We start from the raw sequence: 22421 nt of genomic DNA, 5'->3' as shown, positions 1-22421 counted from the left end.
CACTCAAGTCACATGTTGGCAGCTGCTAGTTTTTGATAAAGCAGCTATTTCGTTCATTTCAGAACTGTCGTATTTTTATTTAGCCACTTCCTAAGAAATCTGTATGAACAGCTGCTTGGCTGAAAACTAAGACACTGAAATTGGAGGCATTCAGTGAAAAGTGTTTCCCCTCAACCCCACATGCAATTTATTCTAAAAAAAAAAGGGGGGGGGATCCAAAAATGAATCCGAATCAAACCGAATTCAAGAGTCTTGAGAAGATACCCCGCCATGAATTATGAAAGTCTTCTCATGGCCTTGGTTATCTAAATTAAGTGAGAAAATATTTCCAGAAGGTGGCAGGAAGGGGAACCCTTTAGCTTATTTTGAGAAAAAGAAGCAAGCAGAAAGCGTGACATGCATCTCTGTAATGTCGATTCATGATCAGATTTCCCTTGTGCGAACGTAAAAAGTCGGCATAAGGTTATGAAGTTCAGTGTGGCCATTCACGTCACTGAGGACAAATGGTATATGAAACCTTTCCTAAGATCAAAATTCCCTTACCCAGAGTAAATAAAAGACTGTCGAAAATAAACAAATCACAACCCATTATTACACACCAGAGGATTTGGGAGTCAAAAGCACTAAGATTTTTGCAAAGACTAGGTTCTGTTAATTAAAACGTTAAATAGGTAAGAGTGTAAATAGAGAGAAGTTTATTATTACATGATCACAGCACAAGGCTGATGTATTCTTAAGAAGAGCTTTATTGCACACAACCCGGGTTATTAAAATCGCTGTGCTTTTTAATGACATGATAATTACCCCGTGTGCACGAGTTGTCATCTTCTTGCTATTGGAAGGGGGAATGTATTATTATTTTAGAGGTAATTTGTTCTTTAAAAACGCAGCTAGACTGGTACAGTAACTACAATGGCACTGATTTTGCCAAGAAGAGAACGGGCCGGTTCTCATCTTACCATCGTAAAATCATTTTATTAAGAAACATGATCCAACAGTTAATGAAGAATCCACGGTGCAACTATCCCACAACTGAAAAACAAACCTGAGCACCAGGTAATCAGTGACCAACTTTGCTCTGGTCAAGTCCAAATTTTCCTGTCTTGTTTGACCGGTTTCTCTGAACCACTGCTCTCAAATCCCTGGACATCACCCAGCTGGATGAGATAAAACCCAGCAAAATGATTCAAGGGAAAAATAGGACTTTAGGTATACCCTACCCCAAGTACAGGTTAGTATATTTTCGGCTGCCATAAGCTACACTCCTAAAAGAGAGTAAAAATTTACATAGGTGTCAGTTCACGTGTTTTAAAGATGAAAATTCTATGGACAAAAAGATCTCGCTTTCCGGACTGAATCCTACTGTAACAGGCATTCATCTTTCTAAGGGCACTGTGTGTAACGTAAGCATCCAAAGAATGCTGGGGGAGCTAACGTTCCCTAGACTCATTTGTACTAGAGAGTAATATATAATGAATTCATTTAAATCCCAATGAGCGTTTAGTCACATTATAAAGCATTACGGCGGACAACACGAGGTATGAGAAAATGCCTAAACCAAATCTTACCTCACAGGGGGTTAGAGAAAAGGAAGAGGGGACAGGACATCCACAGAAGTAACTGTAACTACAATAGAGTGGAATATGAGCCAGGAGCAAGGCCCACATAAATTACTACAAGACAGCAAGGCTTGCGGGAATGCCCAGAGAGGGGCCAAGGGGGCCCATGTAAAGGGGAGAAGAACCGGGATGGGGAGGCAGCAGAAAGGAGCCCCCATGCCCCCAAGACACGGCCAATTCCTTGGAATGGGAAAACCCAGGAGAGCCCAAGGGAAGATGCCTTGGAAACCTGAGCAAGCAAGGCCCAGAGAACCTTGAGGCATCTGGAGGGAAATGGGAAGTCACAGAGGCAGCGGTGAGGACGGAGGTGGAGGAAACTCACTCCAGGCCAGCTCATCCTCCAAGTCCAGACTTCCCTGAGTGCTCTTGGAGGTGAATGCCACTGGTCCTCACCGTGGTGGACGCTACCTAACACCCGTGAGTCTGGGTTCTCACGGCGCCCCCTGGGAACCCCCAGGTCTATGTCCTAGCATGCTGCCTCTCCCACCTCAGTTTATAGGTAACTGACGGCGGGACCGCTTATGCAACCTAATTTCTTAGTTGGCTCTGTCCCGTTTAAGAGGAGGACTTGGATTTTTTTTCTTCCTAAGTAAGCAGGGAGAGGGTGCGTGCGTGCGTGCATGCGTGTGTGTGTTGTTGTGGTTTGTAGGAGGGGCAGGAAAAGGAAAATTAAGTATTAAAAAAAATATTTTATGTTTATTTATTTTTGAGAGAGAGAACAAGAGAGCGAGTGCAAACAAGGGAGGGGCAGAGAGAGAGAGAGAGAGGGAGACACAGAATCCTAAGCAGGCTCCAGTCTCCGAGCTGTCAGCACAGAGCCTGACACGGGGCTCGAACCCACCAACCACAAGATCATGACCTGAGCGGAAGCCAGCCGCTTAACTGACTGAGCCATCCGAGCGCCCCTGGAAAATGAAATACCTTTTATCTTTGCCATCCCTAGCTGCTGGCAAACATTCACTTCATCCAGGGGGCAAAATCCTTGAAAATTCCTATTTATCAACAATTATCAATGGCAAGCTTTTTGTCCTTAGTTTCACCCAGTCATGTTTCAGTTTTAAGACTGGACAGATCAGCATCTTGGAAAATACCAAACATAAAAACGAGTGCTTTCTTAGGCAAACGTTATACCACAGGCAAAAATCCATTCGTTGTGTGCCAGTTAAGTTGGTACAGCGGGAAATCAGCCAGACTCTGTTATTTCTGGGGGCTCAGAAAGTAGTCAATTGACATGGAATTTGACTTAAATCAGCCCATTAAAAAATGCGCCTATGGTGAAGTACTTCTTATAGCATACTCTCGCTGACTTTAATACGAAAATATTACCAATTGCCCAAGTTGCTCACTGCTTTTCAGTTCTCGCTCCTTCCTAGACACGGAGAAGACTACGCTTCCCAGGCCTCTGGCAGCCAGGCAGGGACAGATTACTAGTTTTGGCCAATGCCTTCAGACAAGAGGTGACAAGTGTCAACCCAGAGTGGAGGCTGGGAAGAGCTCTTGAGCAATCCTCTGCTGGGCTGGGTCTGCGTGACCGTCTGGATCGGAATGCCTGCCGACCTGGGCTGGCAAGGAGCACGGGTGAGAAGCAAACCCGCGGCGTGTTCAGCTACTAAGATTCAGGGGTGTGCTAATGTACCTCTCTTTTTCAATGACCATCACCGGCGGGTTTCTCAGTGGACATCCGGCGGAAAAACAGGGCGGAGGACAAGTCTCTACAAGACAGAGCGTTGCACGGCTGCAGGAATCAACAGTTTCTGCTCATCAAAGAGAACCTGGCTATGGTTTCAGTCCCCGGTCCAGCGGTACTAATCCTGCACCTCAAAGTGACACTAATTTGTTTGCTCGCTCCCAACGGCAGAAGACACCGCAGACATTCTTTTCTCACACGTCATTTCTAATAGTGTTGCTTCATATAAACACTATTTTCATGGGCAACAAGATAAGGGATTACTTCTCTATTTTTAGATGCTCTACCAGCTCTGGGCCTGGCCGGCGTTGTTTGTATACATTTGGAGTGACCTCCGAGTTTTCAGGCCGGCTACCAGGCCACATTTGCCAAGGGTGAGATTCTATCGGCGAGAGCAGGGCATCGTGTGGATGACAGGGATTGACGTCTATTTTATCGTGCGTTTACGAAGCCCAAACAATCGGTCTGGATCTATTTTAGCTTGGCCCAACAATAAACGTGGACCTATTTTTATAATATTTTGTGCTAAGATTAGCAGAAGAAATCTGGACACCGTGCTTCCCCTAGTGAACTTCCTGTTACTAAGCCGTATCACCGGTGGTTGGCCCGTTAGTCATTTCTTTGCCTATTCATTCAATCAACAAACATTTATTGCGCCTACTTTGCGCTAAGCACGTAACCCGGCTCCAAGCATCCGGAGTCTAATGCCAGCCTACCGGTTGGTAACACTACTAATTTACTAAAATGTCTATCTGACCACTAGAGAGTTGGCAGTTAGGGGTATTTTGTTTTCATAACACAAACAGATGGATATCTTAGTTCTGTTACATGGGAACTTGATGGACAAGGAATGATGTTCCTGAAAGTCAACTCAATTAACTTTACCAAGGAAATTATGAATATCAATGTTATTATACATACAATGCTGGGATAAGACTTCAGACTGATGAGAGCCATTAAGGTAGAATTTAATTGAAGGTAGAATCTGAAGGGTGCCTGGCTGGCTCAGTCAGGAGATCAGGAGACTCTCGACTTCAGGGGCTGTGAGTTTGAGCCCCACATTAGGTACAGAGGTATGTCCTCACATACAGACACACATAATTTAAGGTAGAATCTGAAACCTTGTAAAGAGCTGTGTAGGCATTTATACCGAGGCACATACACATTTCAAGGGATTTTATAAGGCGGGTAGTCCTAAAATAGGTAAAATCCACGGAAGACCTTCTCCTGCCTTGGATACTAAGGACGCTTTATAAAGACTTGGCGGGGATGAGGTGCCAAGTAGAAGCTTCCTTCCCTCACTGCTGCAGGCTTCTCCCGCTGCGGTTCTAGCTCACTGTCCCCGTGTGTGGGTAGAGACATGGGCCTCTGAGAGTGTGGCGGACTCCTCTTACACCTTGAGAGGCACGCTCTTCGCAGGCTGTGTGCAAAACACACTTCTGTTCGCAACCTTCTTTCAAAAGCCACTTTAAAAAGCAGATTCTAGAGGCGCCTGGGTGGCTCAGTCGGTTCAGCATCCGACTTCGGTTCAGGTCATGATCTCACGGTGCGTGGGTTCGAGCCCCGTGTTGAGCCCGCTTTGGATTCTGTGTCTCCCTATCTCTCTCTGCCCCTCCCCTGCTCATGCTCTGTCTCTCTCTCTCTCTCTCTCAAAAAGAAACAAACATTAAAAAAAAAAAAAAAAGATTCTAGCAATCAAAATATGAAGAATTCAACAAATGGAATGCTTTGGGCTCATTGGTTCTCCACCTTTCTTCCTATCCAGACGTGACACTGGTATTAGCCATGCACCCCAAGGCTGTAATCCAGGAGCACCCAGGGTTACCAGCGATTTCCTCAGAGAAAACTATTCATTTCCCACTGCCCCTGTCACTCAGCGCCTTTGGAGATGCACCCGAGGATGCGGGTATCAGAGAAAAACCTGGACTGTGAGCTACTTTATACACAAAGCGATCCTTTGTAAATACGTGCAATTTGCTGTCAAATTTACTCGGGGAACCGTTCACCAGTGCGGCACCTCGTTCATTCTCACAGCTAATCTAGATAAATGCATGTGCAAATGAACTTAGTAGGGCTGCAGAAGAAAGGTGTCAATCCTCAGAATAAAATAGCAAACACTTTACATTATACCTACACTCGGACCCAAGATACGGTGCCTAATTTGGGGCCTTTTCTTTTGTCTGTACACTTATTTTTACACCCCTGGATATGTGGTGTAAGGAATCAAGCGGAATCTATATCGAGCACATGGCAACACTGGCAGACTTTGTTTATCTGATACTTCTCTCTTCTAATTGGAGAAGGGACAAACCATGAGTTATCTGAGCCTTTCGGGGTTTTGGTCGCAAGATAGGAATATTTAGACCATGGAAAAAGTTATACAAGGAATGTCTGAAGTTTAAAACACTTTTCCTAGAACTTTCTGGTACTTTAAAATAAAATAAAATGTAAAACCCCTACAATGGTGCTGCTGATACCTATCTGGTTAGCATCCACCAGCGAGGTTTAGAACTAAAGCCAACACTGAATCCAAACTTCTTTTACGCTGCAAAGGGCGGACCGCGGTCTCTGTAGACAACACGCTGAAGGACAGAACACGGTTAAAAATCGCTTTCTTTCAGGATGGAACAAAGTTCTGTCATAAAATTATTACTAAATCATGTTAAAGTCCACCTCGCAGCCTTACGTAAGCTGTCGGACATTTATCTCTACAGTTGATTGCTTTTGTAATTTTCTTTTACGACATGAAAATTTATGGGCGGTTTTCTTTCAAACATCCTACAGTTAAAAAAAAAAAAAAAAAAGAAAGGAAGAAAATAGAACCCAGCCTTTCAGCAGATGCTTTCTTTCTCTTCGTGGTTTGCCACATAGATTTGTGTTCTCTTTTGTTCATGATATCTTAAGATACAGCACTGTATTTTTCAAAATAAACCTTGAAAGAACGAATGCGAGCTTTCCCCCAGTCTACTGTCACATTTTTCTCCAAGTCAGTAGGAGAACAGCAAGATCTCAGGAAGAACCACTTACTGGGTGGGCAAATTCGTCAGGCATGAACTGGCAAAGTTCTACCGTAATTCGATTTTAAAAGCTTATTTCCTTGTAATAGTCAAGATCATGTTCAGCTGTAAAGGAACCCAGAGTATGAACAGGACACCTGATTATCATTATTGCCTTGGTCTGTTTTTTTGTTTTTCTTTTTTTTAATGGTTCAAAGAGAATTCTTCCCACCATCTTTGTTAGAAAGAGCAAAAGAGCTCTATCCTTGGCTCACTTATTGTTCTTCTCAGCAAAATACAGACATGTGCGCGCGTGTGCGCACGCGTGCACACACACACACACACACACACACACACACACACACACACACACCTTATAAAAGGATATTCACCAGAATTAAAACCCCAGCACACGGCCTCAATTGTCTACCAAGTCTGAGGTTTTCTATTTGACAAAAACGCATGATGCATAAGGAAGGAAGTGGAAATACTCACTACAAAACTCATTTAGACTTCAGTTTCAAAAATATTTATAAAATCGAAGATTTGTGGGCAGCCTGGGAACATGAAAAGCAGTGTGAGCTGGGGTTTCGATTCTGTTATATAAACTCAGAACCTAATTAATTTGTTCAGAAATGTCCCGTAGTACAGAGAGGAACCCCTGATCAGGAGGACAAATGTCACCCGCAGTCTGATGCCATCCTCCAGGGATGCCTACCACAACGCCACTCTGTGGACCCCACGATCAGGAAGCACGTACTGGAAAAGCAATGGTATATTCTGCTTCCTCACCTCTTGCCAACTCATTTTACATGATGTTTACTATTTTGGAGACAGAGAAAGAGAGACAGAGAACGAGTGGGGGAGGAGCAGAGACAGAGAGGGAGCCACAGAAACCGAAGCAGGCTCCAGGCTCCGAGCTGTCAGCACAGAGCCCGACCCGGGGCTCGAACTCACGAACCGCGAGATCGTGACCTGAGCCAAAGTCGGACGCTCAACCGACGGAGCCACCCAGGCGCCTCTCAGCTCCATGTTTTAAACACAATCACTGACCAAAGCTTTGTCCTCTATTTATCTGTAAGTCAAGCATGCAGTTGTCTGAATTCTTTGGCAGTGGGCAAACAGAAATAAAGGAGAATGGAATTTCATGCTGGGTTAAGAGCTGCCTTTTTGATCATATAGACCTTTATTAAGCTCCTCAGCATTTGCACAAGATAAGTTTAAATGAGAACAAAGTTAAACCCGAACAATGTCAAACTGTAAGGGTCCAGTAAAAAAGTTAAAGAAGCGTTTTAGAATAGCTCTCCTAGCTCTCCAATTAAGCTTCAGCCAAATTCCTTGTGTGTCCAAGTCCGTGCCAGTAAAAAGGTAATATAATTACTAGTCAAAGGACGATGAAATGAGCCATGTATCCCTGGCCTTCTGGGAAAATCTCCTCTGGTCCCCACACATGAGAATCCCCCAATGCAGGTAAATGCACATGAGGAAGAGCTCGTGTCTTCATCACCGCAGCCCCAACGGGTCACACGGACCTCAGCGATGCTAGCATTCGAACGCTTATTCAAAGGGACCCGTCTCGATTAGCACTACCGCGTGCTGTAGATCAGCCACCAATTCGATACCCCAGAGCTGCTGGGACTATTGTTAACTTTGTGAAACCCTGAGTGTTTTTGGATTTCCCTCCTCCGCATGCGGGAACACTTTGTTTTCTGCTGCTAGACGCCACGCTATCAACAGGATAAAGAATATAAACTATGGGGGCGCCTGGGTGGCTCAGTCAGTTGGGCATCTGACTTCGGCTCAGGTCATGATCTCATGGCCCGGGGGCTCGAGCCCTGCGTCGGGCTCTGTGCTGACAGCTCAGAGCCTGGAGCCTGCTTCGGATTCTGTGTCTCCCTCTGTCTCTTATCTCTCTATATAAACTCTATAAAGATAATTTAGTATTTTCATAGAAGGCCTTTGTTATCTTTAAGACACCCCCCCCCCAGACACAAGTCTGTGGCTAAATTAAATGCAAATAGGTAAAAAGAAAATAAAAATAACATGGTAGTTTACATAAACTATTTAAGAACTACTTCACATCAAACTCCTTTTCCAGAGACGGACGGCACAGTTTCACCAATGGCAAACAAATGTCTGCTGGGGTGCTGACGGTTCCCCCAAAGTCTGCCTAGAGAGGTGTCTCCCACATTCTAAAGAACCTAGCACTTCTGCAGGGACACATGCAGCAAATGTTTGGAGAGCTCACCTTATATACTTCGATCAGCAAAAATAATTTAGAGTTGACTCTATAAAGGTTTCCGTGATCAAAACGTGTATTCTTTCCCACCCTCGACTTAAACGCATGGATGCCACGTGGGTCAGAGAGCGTGCCCACAGGCAAAGCACTCCGGTATTTCCGAAAGGCACATCAGTACTGAAGAACGTGAAGGTCTGGAAAGGGTGTACAGGTACCGAGAAGCTCGTTTTTATCGCAAGTGAGGAGACTGCACTTAATAAGTGTTCTATTTACTGTGTCATCAAGGTAACAGCTCATTAAATAGGCTGTTGGAATGAGATGTATAGGGTCAAGTGCTGAAAAGAATGAGGAAGCAGGCCGCGAGAAATTCAGCTCACCTAATACTTACGTTCATTTCCACATTCTGTTTTCATAAAAGAGCTTAACGAAAAGGGTTTGATTTTTGGGGAAAAAAAAATCATACGAAAACAAGAGGACAGGTTTTAAGATCCGTGTTTTAGAGTGGGAAAGTCCATTTTACTAACCGGACTAATCTAAAATTTCTCCTAGACGGATGTTAGAAACTTCCAGTATGACTGAATGAGAGTTGACTATTTATTGTATGGATTTCATAGGTCACCTCCAGGATTGATTTCTTTCTACCTTAATTGAGCAGTATCAGAGCCTGGCCTCAGGAGAAGACTGAGGGCACGGGAAGTAACCCAATGTTAGGGAAATTGACAAGGCAAAAGATGTCAATTTGCCTGGTGGATTTTTGTGTATTTTCCAACAATCCTAACAGACAATTTAGAACAGTGAACATCATTTATCTAAGGAGGTCCTCCCACCCCCAAACCTTCTGACAACAAAAGTAACAACTTCTAGTAACTCCTAGAATGTGGCAAAGTTGAGGCATTCAGGGAAAAACCTGATGATCTAAAAGGCCATTTTCCTGAAACAGACATAGGAGTAAGGGCTGCCTTTTCCTGTTAAGAGTCTCAGGAGGATTTTGTTCATTCAGTCAGTCAGCAAGTATTTACTGCCTGTTATCTTCAATACACGGCAGCAGGTACCAAGTGACACGATGCTGGATCCATGGGTAAAAACGAGGCAAAGAAAAGACCAGAAAGAACCAGCATGGAACCCAGAAAGTTACTGGGCATCTTCATCAACACTCTTTCCATTTACAGACTTCCTTCCTTCGTGATGTGGGTAATAATGAAAACGGAAATGTGTCAATGGCTCCAACCAGAAGAAAGTTAACTGGAGTTCACCAAAATGACCATGCCATCTTATGACTTCTCTTAAATTGAAAATATTGAAAATACTTCTGCCTATGACCAAACATTACAAAGAAATGCTATTATCATCAGATTGTGAAGTCATGTTCATAGGCTTACTGGAAAAGGAAAACACGAAATCAGTATAAACTCAAAATATCAAGGGGTTCCTGGGTGGCTCAGTTGGTTGTGTCTGACTCTTGACTTTGGGCTTAGCTCATGACCTCACAGTTTGTGAGGGGGATTCTCTCTCCCCGCCAAACCCTGCTTGTGTGCGCACTCTAAATAAACTTACACACACACACACACACACACACACACACACACACACACCTCAAATCATCAAACCTTACAGCTATCAGGAAAACTGTATAAAGCTCTGGTAATTTACTGTAATATGAGCTGGGATTTTATATTTTTTCCTTATTTATTTGAAGTAAACAAGAGGGTTGGGATTGGATACAAGGGCAGTATTTACTCTCATCATTAAGGCAAAACGTTTACAGGATAGGTCTTAACACACTGTTTTCCAACACAGGCGCACACATACCTACAGACTTTAATTTTGGTAGAATTCCAAAAACAAATACAGATTTTCTAAGGTTTGGTACGCAAGCCTTATCTTTTCAGATAGCACATCCATTTCCTGAGCACAGGGTCCATTCCTTCAACTAAATAATAACGCTGCAGAATATTAATAGAATAGTAAGAATGCCATGAGGACCTGCTCATTACGGCTGCAGTAAAACTCTCCACCTGTAGGCACGTACAGTGCTACTTGGGTATGGCTCTACTCGCTGGTTATATAATGGAACAAAGAAAAAATAGGAACCCAAGGCCACGATAAAGCCAAGGGGTATCTGGCGAAAGGAGAGAAAAAGATTCCATAACCCTTGGTACATAATAATCCTCTCCGTGGAAAAGGACACGAGGGAGCAGAAGTACACGTTCCCCCTCAACAAAGGGGATGATTTCATGCCCAATGGCAGTCCTGATGTTGTACAAAAAGAAATACGTGAAGACGCTTGAGATCTACTTCCAAACGGCATTACGATATCCCGAGGAAATCTGTTACCAGTGTAAGGATACCAAGTCCGGGGGCACCTGGGTGGCTCAGTCAGTTGTGTCCGACTCTTGATTTCAGCTCAGGTCATGATCTCAAGGTTCTCGAGTTGGAGCCCCACGTGTTGGGCTCTGTGCTGACAGTGAGGAGCCTGCTTGGGATTCTCTCTCTGCCTCTCTCTCAAAATAGATTTAAAAAACAAACCAACAACAACAAAAGGATAGCAAGTCTGTTATTTCTCAAAGCAAAGAGATTTTCCAGGGTTGCCTAGGTGGCTCAGTTGGTTAAGTGTCCGACTTTGGCTCAGGTCATGGTCTCACTGCTCATGGGTTCCAGCCCCGCGTCAGGCCCTGTGCCCACAGCTCAGAGCCTGGAGCCTGCTTCGGATTCTGTGTCTCCCTCTCTCTGCCCCCGCCCCCTTGCTCTCCTTGCTTTTTTTAAAAAGAGATTTTACAATCCCTGAATTAAATTGTCCTTGTCACTTTCCCTGCCCTAAGTGACTATGTTACAATGCTCTGATTGAGTCAGTAGAATGAGGAAGAGCCCATCAGAGCGCTTGCCAAGCGTATTGAAAACCACCTAGCCACAGACCAATGTGCAGATCAATTCTCCTTTTCGCCATCAAGAGAAACTATAAAAGATCCCAAAGTAAAAAGAAGTGGCCCACTGAATTCTTTCGGTCATCATTTAGCCTGCTAAATCTCGGAAACTTGGAAGTCAGTTTCTGCAACATTACAACCAAGAGATGCTTTCCCATTAAGTTGTGAAAAGGAGGATAATTATGTTTGCCTATAATGCTCTCCCCTCCAATGAGTTCAACTGCTGTTATTACCACTCTTTCAGCACAAGATGAACGAATGTGTAGCACGTATTTGACCCCTGGAGAAGAAAATCTTCAAAAAGTACTCTTGCTGTATATTTGTACGTCGTCGGTGGCCATAAAGAAAGTCTCAAGTATTAAGCTAATTAGAACAAATAAAGCATTTCAACAGTTTGGGTGGCGTATAATGTCAGGATAGCTCATGTATCCACAAAATAGATCAGAATTTACTGACTTTTAACTCATTAACTCTAAAACAGTTAAAGAATTAACTGTAGAACAGTGTTTACGAACTTAAATTTTGTTTTTGACCTTTATTCATTTTTGAGAGACACAGACAGAGTATGAGTTGGGGAGGAGCAGTGAGAGAGGGAGACAGAATCCGAAGCAGGCTCCAGGCTCTGAGCTGTCAGCACAGAGCCCGATGCGGGGCTCGATCTCAAGACCGTGAGATCATGACCTGAGCTGAAGTCATAAACACTTAACTGACTGAGCCACCCAGGCGCCCCAAGTGTTTGCTAACTTTAAAAAGTACTTATTGTGATGGTTCTACAAAAATAATTAGATATGAAGTGTCTTTAAAAAAAAAAAAAAAAAAAGACCCAGTAAAATAAAGAAATAAATACCAAGTTATACCAGACCATCAGAATGCATCTGGACTTGAGTAAGAATTCTACCATTTTGAGATGTTCAATTTCACAGCACACCCAATCTGTGGACAAAAGGGCATCGAGAACACAGGTTCACGTGGAGTTTGTGTTCTTCAAAACACTCCTGGGTACAGCATTTCACTGCTGAGTTGACTTCCCGGTGATCGCCAGCGTGATCCATTTACTGGAGACACAAACCACTTTACCACCAGCCAGGAGGCCCCAGCACCAGAAGCATATGATAGGAGGACACACAAGTCTGGTGTTCACAGGCAAGAGGAAGGGGAGAACTTCATCTGGGGAAAACGGGACAGCTTGGTAAGCACTTCGCACCTCCTTCTCCGGCGCTGTCCAATTAAGCAATCCTTTGCTTAAAGCATCTACTCAGAATTTTTAATATCCCGCGGATCCTGACCCTGAAAGATGTTAGCATGCATTCCAGGGACAGACTGGGTGCAGATGTGCTGTGTGTAGAGAGAGGAAAGCAAGCACAAGAATGCCCCACGAGAACACACACAGGCAAGAGCACAAGAGGTCACCAGCACCTAGAAGTGAACAGCCTGGTACCCAGTCGTGCGGCAGGCACCAGCTCCCAATCTGGTTGCGTGTAACCTGCAGCTCCGCCGACGGGAGGCCTGCCGGCGTCCAGAGCATCCTTCTCTACGGCAATAGTGAAAAAGCAGGTGTATACTTAACGAGATATCCAGACATACAGGTTAGCCATGTGGTTTAACTTGTAAGCATCAATTACACGAAAGTTTTTCAGAGTAAGGAAATTAAGTGCTTGGCAAAACATCTTTCCTGAGAATAATGGATGAGGCAAAATCAGCCTGCCCCGAAGACCAGATGTTGCCACAAGGGCCAAGCACTGATGGAAGCTGCCAGCACTTTTCACCCATGTCCAGTTCTTCCTTCCCCCATCACTGGTAAAACCAGCTCCTGTCCCCAAGGCTTTTTACCCCACCAAAACATTTTCTCCTGGATAACCACCTGCAGCAGTATATAATACAGATTATTCATATTTTTCCTCCAGTCCCTGAATTCATCTTCTTGCTAATGCTAACTTTACACTAACATGTTTTACCCTTCATGTCCAGGGCTGAGACATGAGAAACATTTGCTGAAAGCTACTTCCAGACGAGGTGGGGGGCTGTGGGGGGGGGGGGGGCGGGGAACCGAGGAGATTACTCCAACAGAATTTCTCTGCAAGCAGCGTCAGACTTCATCTTGGCTAGGACCCAAATTCCCCTGACGGGGCCCTTGGTTTGACTTCCCCAGTAGCGGTGCTTGCCAGGACCGGGGAAAAATGCTAAAAAGCATGCTGACAAATGGATGGGTTTGTTAAGGCTGAAGTATCACAGCCTGCGAAGCTTCAACAACAGAAACTGCTCTCACAGTTACAGAGGCTGGAAGTCTGACCTCCACGTGTCAGCAGGGCTGGTCCTGCGGACAGATGTGAAGGAGCATCGGTTCCACGGTGCCCCCGGGCTCCCGGAGGTTTGCCGCCAGTCTGTTTTTGGCGTTCCTTAGCTTCTGTTTCGTCACCCTGCCCTCTGCCTTCCTTGACGTGACATTCTCCCTACTTGTGTCCCAATTTCCCTTTTTTATAAAGACACCAAGCATATTGATTCGGGGCCCACTTGAATGGCCTCGTCTTAGCCTGCAAAAAGGCCCTATTTCCAGATGAGGTCACATTTTTAGGCTGTTGGGGTTAAGGACTTCGACCGCTCTTCCACCCCTAACAATTGGCCAGGTAAGCTACTTTCTCAAAAGGGATTTTTTATGAATCAAGTGAACGGTTTGTGGTATCAGCAGGGGGCTGGGGGGGACCGCCTGCCAGGACTTCCTTAAGAGGAAGGATTTTTTTTTTTTTTTTTTTTTTTTTATTGCTCCAAAGTCTCATGATCATTAAGGTGGATGCATGAATGGGGTGTGCTATGGTCACAAAGGCTGTTCTCAAACATCCCACTTCTTCTCCTTCTAAGCAACGGCCGACATTCATTTCTCCAATGGGAAGTTGGGCAGAAGCCTTCATGAACAACGTGCAACGTGTGACGTTCCTTTCCCCTATGGCAGTGATGGTGGAAGCAAACGTCATCACCGTGGGGACTCAGTGACCACAAAGAGCACTGTTCCCCAGCTAACGATTGCTGGACATGGGTCACGAAGCAAGGGACTAAATCTCTGTGGTCTAATGCACTGAGATTTTGTCTGTTTCTGAAGCACAACCCAGCGCGACGCAGATGAGAATTCCCTATGTTGAATTCTTGCTCTGTTCCCTCGGGTTTCTCTCCGTTACGTCATCAGGAAAGGGAAGTCCGTCACATGCGTTCATATAAAGTGACAGGCCTAATGGCAGAATGTCACGTCAGTCTGAGCCACTCTGCCCCAGGCCCTAAGAGCATTCACACTCAACCGGGGATCAAAACCCGCGAGAGAGCTGAACACATCAAGCCCCAGTCGGGTCAGCTCAGAGGGGGATAAGCCACACAAAGCAAAATTCGTTTGTTCATTCGTTTAGCCATTCGGTGGGTGTCAATTTTTTATTTAAATCAGTTGATCTTATCCAAAATGTACGGACTTACTTTGTATTTAATTTCAGTCACTGCAAAGAGTATTTTATGGATTTTTTTTTTTTTTTTGCGATTCATTACATTCATTTACATTTCTTGGAGTATAAATTTTAGTGGCATTTAAAATCAAACAGATGAATAAATGGTTCCCTTAAGATCATAAGTAGTCAATTCTTTTTAGAAAAAACTCCTGCCTCTACTCTGTGGTGGCAGAACCGGATTTACCAGCTACAGGACAGAATTTTAACCAGACTAGAAGACATTCCTTGTTGCCAGAAATGCCATGAACAGATGGAAAAATAAACAAGCAGAAACTACATACTACTCATTTTGACATTTTGTTGGAATTGTAAAATCAACTTTACCTTTTAACTAAAAATTATGTTTCTTGGGGCGCCTGGCTGGCGCAGTCGGTTAAGCGTCCGACTTCAGCCAGGTCACGATCTCGCGGTCCGGGAGTTCGAGCCCCGCGTCGGGCTCTGGGCTGATGGCTCAGAGCCTGGAGCCTGTTTCCGATTCTGTGTCTCCCTCTCTCTCTGCCCCTCCCCCGTTCATGCTCTGTCTCTCTCTGTCCCAAAAATAAATAAACGTTGAAAAAAAATAAAAATTATGTTTCTTAAGCAATTTAAAAATTGCTCTAATAGGTCACTGTAGTGTCACAAAGGGGTGGGGTGGGGTGGTGCGTTTTATTCTCCAACACAATTTTCCGAAGGTTAGGGAAAATTTTTGTTGACTTGTGCAGGAAACACCGCTCATCTTAGCACAGGCATGGAGGGCTAAGAGAAGAAAGGATTACCTAATGCCTAATGATTAAAAGAAATGTTTGAAGAAGGGAACCATGAGGTCAAAGTTAAGACAAAAGCATAATGAAAAGTAGGCAGAGTCACAAGAGGAAACAAAAGCCACCTCCATAGGGTTTAACATTCTGCACTCCACAGTAACACTAACAAATGTATTCCCCTGGAAGCCTTCCCATTTCCTCAGGGCTATTCATTCCTTCCAGATTAAAAAAAAGAAAAAAAGAAAAAAGAAAAAGAAAAAAAAAAAGAATTGAAGCTGCAGCAGAGTTTAGAAAGCATCACAGAAGTGGAAAGTGGTTAATTATGACGTAACTCATTTTTTATTAATCTTTCACTAAGTTCCATTGTCTATTTTTTATTATTTTTAGAGACAGAGGGAGACAGAGAGAGAATGAATCTCAAGCAGACTCCACATTCAGCAAGGAGTCTGAAGCGGGGCTCGATCCCACAAGCCTAGGATAATGACCCGAGCTGAAATCAAGAATCGGATGCTCAACCGACTGAGCCACCCAGGCGCCCCTAAATTCCATCTTTTAAATGCCTCTCAAGTAGGTAGCAGAGAAGGAATACTGACTGGCTCTGGGTGATACAAGAACAAGCGATTCTGGTTTTCCTACTTCTGAATTCTTCTACAACCAACACGTATCAATTTTGGTTGGATACAGAGAAAAGATGTACTTCATGTAACTTAAGAGGACTATGTCTCAGATTCATCCCTCATTTCCAATTCCCTCTGCCCCCTGCCTCCACCTCTGCCGCTGTAACTTCCTACCGACAACACATCAGCAGCTTTCTGGAAAGGCTCCATGAGTCAGCCTGTCCAAGTGGTTAAGTCTATACAACTTACCACCCCCCCACAGACCTCTATTTATGCCTAACTCCTCCCACCCAACCTGCTTCTGGAGTGCCCACCAGCTTTTCTTTGTTTATTCAAATCAAACCAAGAAGCCTGGGGGGCCCCTGGGGGGCTCAGTTGGTTAAGTATCCAACTTCGACTCAGGTCACTCACGATCTCACAGTTTGTGAGAGTTCCAGCCCCGTTGTCAGGCTCTGTGTTGACAGCTCAGAGCCTGGAGCCTGCTTTGGATTCTGTGTCTCCCTCTCTCTCTGCCCTCCCCAGCTTGCACTCTCTCTCAAAAATAAGTAATCAACATTAAACATTTTTTTAAATTGTGTACACATGAAACAAAACAAAACAAACCCCAAGAACCCTGGAGCCCTGCTCATACCTTCTCTTTTCTCTACATGGACCCTGCTCATGGCCCTGCAGACCAGGCCCACCCCATCAGTTCTCTCTCGGCTACACACGAGAACAAGTGGGAAACCAACCACATCATCAACAGAGGCGCACTACAAAGGCCACGTGGAGGAGGCCTTTTCTAACCTAAAAGGCGATGCCCACAGCACCTCCTATACAGTGTAGATTCAAAGCTGGAACGGGAGTCCTGTTCGCAGAACACGTTTCGTGATGAAGGGGGCGGAATCCTGAGAACAATACTTGGCCTCGCTTCGAGCAGAGACCGAGAAATTCCGAGAGGCTTCCTCTCCAACAGAATCTGTGTATTTCACAATCAACAGTGTATAATGTGGTCTGTTCTAAACAGACTCTCAGTAGAGGCCTGACCTATTTACTATCTGGCAACTTTAAAGTTTACGATCTACAACTTTACAGAAAAAGTTGGCCGACTCCCGATTTAGAACATAAAGGAAATTCTCGTCAAATCAAGCAGTCAACTATGTCCAGTATCCTGGTCAACGGTGCCAAAACTTCGCCCTCAAATGGCACAGATGTCCTCCCAGGCCCTCGCCCCGACCAAAAATCCCGACATCCTAGGCAACGGCATCTCTGTACATCCCGGCTCCTACCTCCTTCTCCAGTCTTTTCCTCCTCTCCCCCAGCACCTCATTTCCAGCACTGGCCTACTCACCTGCGATTTTGTCTCCACGCCTCTTGCTAGAACGCCCTCTCCGTGCGTCTAAGTCCCGTGCGCTCTTCCAGATCCATTCACACCTCTCTTCCTCCGCAGCCTGTCGGCTTTTCCTCGGTTGTGAGAATCCACAGCTTTTAGCCCCATCTTCCTCCGGCTTTGAACGTTCACTACTTTGATGAGTACACGCTGTCCTGCCCGCCTCTCCCCTTAGACTGTAAGCTCTCAGCCGGGGCGGGCATCCCCTTGGACTCCCTCACCTTAACTACAAATTAACAAACATTTCTTAGAGTGAAAGAAGCCAAATATAGAGTCACTGTGTGAACAGTTCATTCCGAAAACCTCCAACTTCATGTTGAAAAATTTTCAACTTCGTTTGAGAGAAGACAGATTTGCAAACATCAGTGGGGTGGGTGGAGGGAAGAGTGGGGCACACTGAAGGGACAAGGGTCCCGTTAGTGGGGGACTGAGCAAAAGGGGAGGGAGGGTATCCTGAGCAGAGAGGCCGGGGGGAATATGGGTGGACAGAAGTATGCTCTACCAGAGGATGTTTGTGGGGACAGGGGAGCCAAGCCCCACAAGGTGGGAAACGCAAACAGATTTATTGCAGTGATAAGAGACCGCCACTCTGGGGTTGCAGCAAAATGTGAGCCGATGTTTACAGTTCAGAAGACCACACTCCTGGGCTACGGTGTGCAAGATGGATGAGAGGAGTCAGTCTAGAGGTGATCAGGAGTCTCACCAGTTAGGAAACTACTGTCCCAGATAGGAACCTGGCCACAGCAGTGGTGGGGAGTGGAGGGGGGGGGGGGCAAGACGGGAGAGGCAGAATGAGCAAGGCCTTGACCCTGATGTAGAAAAAGAGTTAAGATGCATCCAAAGTTCTTTTTTTTTTTTTTTTAATGTTTATTTATTTATGTTTGAGAGAGCGAGTGAGTGCAGACAAGTAAGTGGTGGCCGGGCAGAGAGACACAGAATCCGAAGCAGGCTCCAGGCTCTGAGCTGTCAGCACAGAGCCTGGCACGGAGCTCGAACTCACAAACTGTGAGATTGTGACCTGAGCCGAAGTTGGATGCTTAACAGACTGAACCACCCAGGTGCCCCATGGTATGTCCCAAGTGTCTCATCTTCAATTGGCTTTGGCCACACTTAGAAGTCAGACCCCAAACTCCAGAACTGACTACATTATACGCGGTTAGTTGTGAAATACACAGATTTCCAACGAAGAGAAAGCCTGTGAACTTTTTAGGTCTACCTGAGGTTCAATGCTATCAAAGAACCACATGGGATTACAGACACACTTCAACATTTTTTAGTCATTAAAAAAAAAAAAAAAAAAAAAGGCCAACAACACTGCAACTGAAAGTAAAAGCCAGGGAGACAATATTTCCGAAGTTGCCAGTTTTTAGGAGGCACTGTGCAACATTTCTTAGACTAAGGTTTTTCAAAGTAGACCATGGACCTCCAGGAGTGCTTAGACAAATTGGAAGTTTTTGACCACAACCCACCGAGCTAATCCAACCAGTTAAAATATCACAGTGGCCCAGAAGTAGTTAAAAATAGGCTAGCAGAATATACATACCAATGGATTTCAAATAGCACATACAGAATCTCAAGATATAAAACATACTCCTAGGATATTTTATCATTATACATTTTATATATCTTCATGTAGGATACCCATCTTCATAGTTGCTCAAGGTTAAAGATAATAAAAAATGAAATTCAGGTTAATTTTTGCAAAACCTTAGAAGCAACCTTGGGAGCAGAGTCTGAAAGCCACAGGTCTTAATTACTTCATTTATACTCACTCGAGGGCAGGCCATAGATGCAAATGTAACCGAGGACCTACCCAGCCATTAGTATCTGGCAACTACCTACTAGAAAGGGATGAACGGTCACATTACAAGTCAGGATCTACCACGTTGCCTGGCCGACGACCTTTTCACTGCTACCAGCCTCCTCTAACTGACGGGACACAGTCCCGCCCCAGAGCACCCACTCCAACCACACACCCCGTGCATCCCTCCCCGGGGAACCGAGCTCCTGACATTCAGGCTAGAGCCTGCCTTTCGCTGCCACCTCGGCGATTTTTCCAGAATTACCATCCTCGATTTTATTTGTTGCTTCTAGCTGGGAAGCATTTTTTTCATTCCTTTCCCACCAGATTAGAGTGTTCAGATCAAAGCCCCCAAGGACAGAGTGGGCCCAGAGAAGCCAGGGCTAACATGCTTCGCCTTCCAAAGCCAAGTACCTTTTCTTCTCAACAAGGGTTCTTACCCAGACCTGTCATGAATTCTCTCCCTTCTGACCTGGCTGCATGTCTGGCAGGCCTTGGGTAGCACAGCCAGCCTGGACCCTGGCACTGAGAAATAAATACTCTCCAGGGAAAAAAAACAAAGTTCCTCTACACAGAAATGTTTGAGCAATTGCAGGACATGGTCTACCGGATGAAAATGCCCTAGCACGACTGCATCAAAGTCCCTAACCATAGACACCCGACACGTTCCGACAATGATATACCCAGGGCCGGCGACGTGCGCGCAGTTCAGATCCACTTTGTTCGTGACAACATGTGGCCTGCCTTAGCTGCATCAGCCTAAAATCCTTCTCGGGTCATTTTCTGGGGGATAAAAGGAACTCTTGACATCTTCTAGTAAGGATTTTATTATCAGTCACGTAATCAGCCACATTAGTAAAGTCTATACTCTTCAAGTATGCCATTTATTCCTCCCAGAGACTCTAATGCAAGTGTAATCATTTTACACACCCAGAGGTGGACTCAGAAGACTGTAATGGCCAGGGGTCACGGCAGTGGCTGAAAAAGGACCTTAAATCTCACGCGTTATTTACATAATACACTTCAGTGGGCTATTTTTAAGACTCCCAACAAAATCTAGACCTAAAGCCAGTGTTAGTTTTTGTTCCCAATGACTTGAAAAAGAATCTTTAACAAAACATTAGTATAAGAAGCGTGGAAAGAAGCCCAAGACTTTAAGTAACAAGTTGTTGCTGCCAGTGCTGGTCCAGAAAGTGCCAGAAAGAGGACGGACAAGCTGAGACTCTGTCACTGCTGCCATTAGCTGCCCCCAGGTGAGTCTAACGAACAGCCAGGGTTGCCAAGTGCGTGATGCTCAGTCTTCCTGCCCTCTTCCACCCCGTCCTTCTCCAAATCAAATACCTGTGACCCACAAGTCTGGGTCAGTTAACAGGAAAGGGGTCTGGCCCCACGGTTGTTGAGGCTGCAGGGACAGGCTGGCCATCAGCAGCAGCCCTCACTGCATGCAGGTGACTCAGGCGGTGGTGGGGGCTGGGGGCGGGGCCCTGACTCAGCTGCCAGACCGCGACTCCCTGAGAATGAAGACAGAACATCAAGCTGCCCTACGACACACAGCTTCCTGCTCAGGATCTAGGACTTGAGCTGCGGATCGTTTCCAATTGCTCAAAAGATAGGAAATCCTTTGCTTGTCAAAAAAAATGTTTTTCTGGTCTAAAAGTGTGTGTGTGTGTGTGTGTGTGCAGGTGGTTAATCACATAACATGGAGAAAATGAGTTAACGTAGGGAGACATGGTTTGCCATGGACACTGTTGTGATTTTATTTATTTATTTATTTATTTATTTAAAAAAAATTTTTTTTTTCAATGTTTATTTATTTTTGGGACAGAGAGAGACAGAGCATGAACGGGGGAGGGGCAGAGAGAGAGGGAGACACAGAATCGGAAACAGGCTCCAGGCTCCGAGCCATCAGCCCAGAGCCTGACGCGGGGCTCGAACTCACGGACCGCGAGATCGTGACCTGGCTGAAGTCGGACGCTTAACCGACTGCGCCACCCAGGCGCCCCTTGATTTTAAACAGAACAACAGATTTTGCTTCACAGTCAGCTTAGTTAAATCACATGTAACATGAATCAAATCACTGTCCAAACAGAAGTGATCCTATTTACTGAGGACCTACTATACGTAAGACATTTTATTTACTGTTCTAGCTACAAAGGCCTACAGAACATGGTAAATGAACGTTTCCCGAACGCTGAAATCCCCTGGCATTGGAGACGGAAGAAAACGAAGATGCCACAGTAAGCCATTCTTTATTATTTGGAAGAAGTCCCTCACTACTCACCTATGAAACCAGATTTTAACAGATTTTAGCCCGCGTCTCCGTGCAGGCCCAGGCCAATAACACTCCTCCTGCTGCAACTTCTGAAAGTATGACGCATTTCCTTGAACCAGCTCTCCCCTTCAAGCTGACTAATTGCACTCCTGAGAGCAAACCCCCCACTCCCCCTCCTCCTCCGGGCCCCTGCAGTTGTGTTTCAGCTGTCCGCACCAAGTGTATCCCTGAGCTATGTGGCCTGCTCCTCCTGTGCGCGGCCACCCCCTCCGGCTTCCGGGAAAACAGCTGCCCGGGGACTCGGCCACCCCACACGGCCACCCCACGCTCCCGGGCTCACCTACGGGAGGCAGCCCTGCTGCCCGGGCCAAGTTTAAACTCCCTGGGGGCTAGCGATTAAAGGCACTGTCCGTTTTGGTTATCGGCTGCTAACAACCCACCCGGCAACTCAGGGGCTTAAAACCACAACCGCCATGTGTTATTTCTCACGCGTCTGCAGACTTGACCGGGCAGCCCGCGGTCTCTCCGGGGCTGTGGTCAGATGCGACTGGGGCAGGAACAGTTCGCCCCGTCCGTGTGGCATTTTGGTGCGGGGGTGGGGGGGAGGGGGCGGAAGCGCTGGAACTTGCATGCGGCTAACGGGAGCCGCTTCTCATGGCAGCGGGACCCTCAAAG

The 22421-nt window shown here is 45.6% G+C and overlaps 1 protein-coding gene and 1 long non-coding RNA gene across 15 annotated transcripts in view; one reads left to right on the top strand and one right to left on the bottom strand.

Annotated features, from left to right (window-relative positions):
• The window catches only part of NEDD4L (NEDD4 like E3 ubiquitin protein ligase), a 343481-nt gene that overhangs the window by 101862 nt on the left and 219198 nt on the right, over positions 1-22421 (bottom strand). The window lies entirely within an intron of this gene.
• On the top strand, positions 1862-21233 carry LOC123587808. Its single transcript, XR_006707536.1, has 2 exons — positions 1862-2254; positions 21132-21233. It is a non-coding gene; the product is annotated as an uncharacterized LOC123587808 (long non-coding RNA).

The sequence above is a fragment of the Leopardus geoffroyi genome, chromosome D3 (genome assembly GCF_018350155.1).
Source record: "Leopardus geoffroyi isolate Oge1 chromosome D3, O.geoffroyi_Oge1_pat1.0, whole genome shotgun sequence".
In the NCBI taxonomy this organism is placed as follows: Eukaryota; Metazoa; Chordata; class Mammalia; order Carnivora; family Felidae; genus Leopardus; species Leopardus geoffroyi.
Note: the sequence above shows the minus strand (reverse complement) of the source record. Positions and strands in the feature narration are given on the sequence as shown.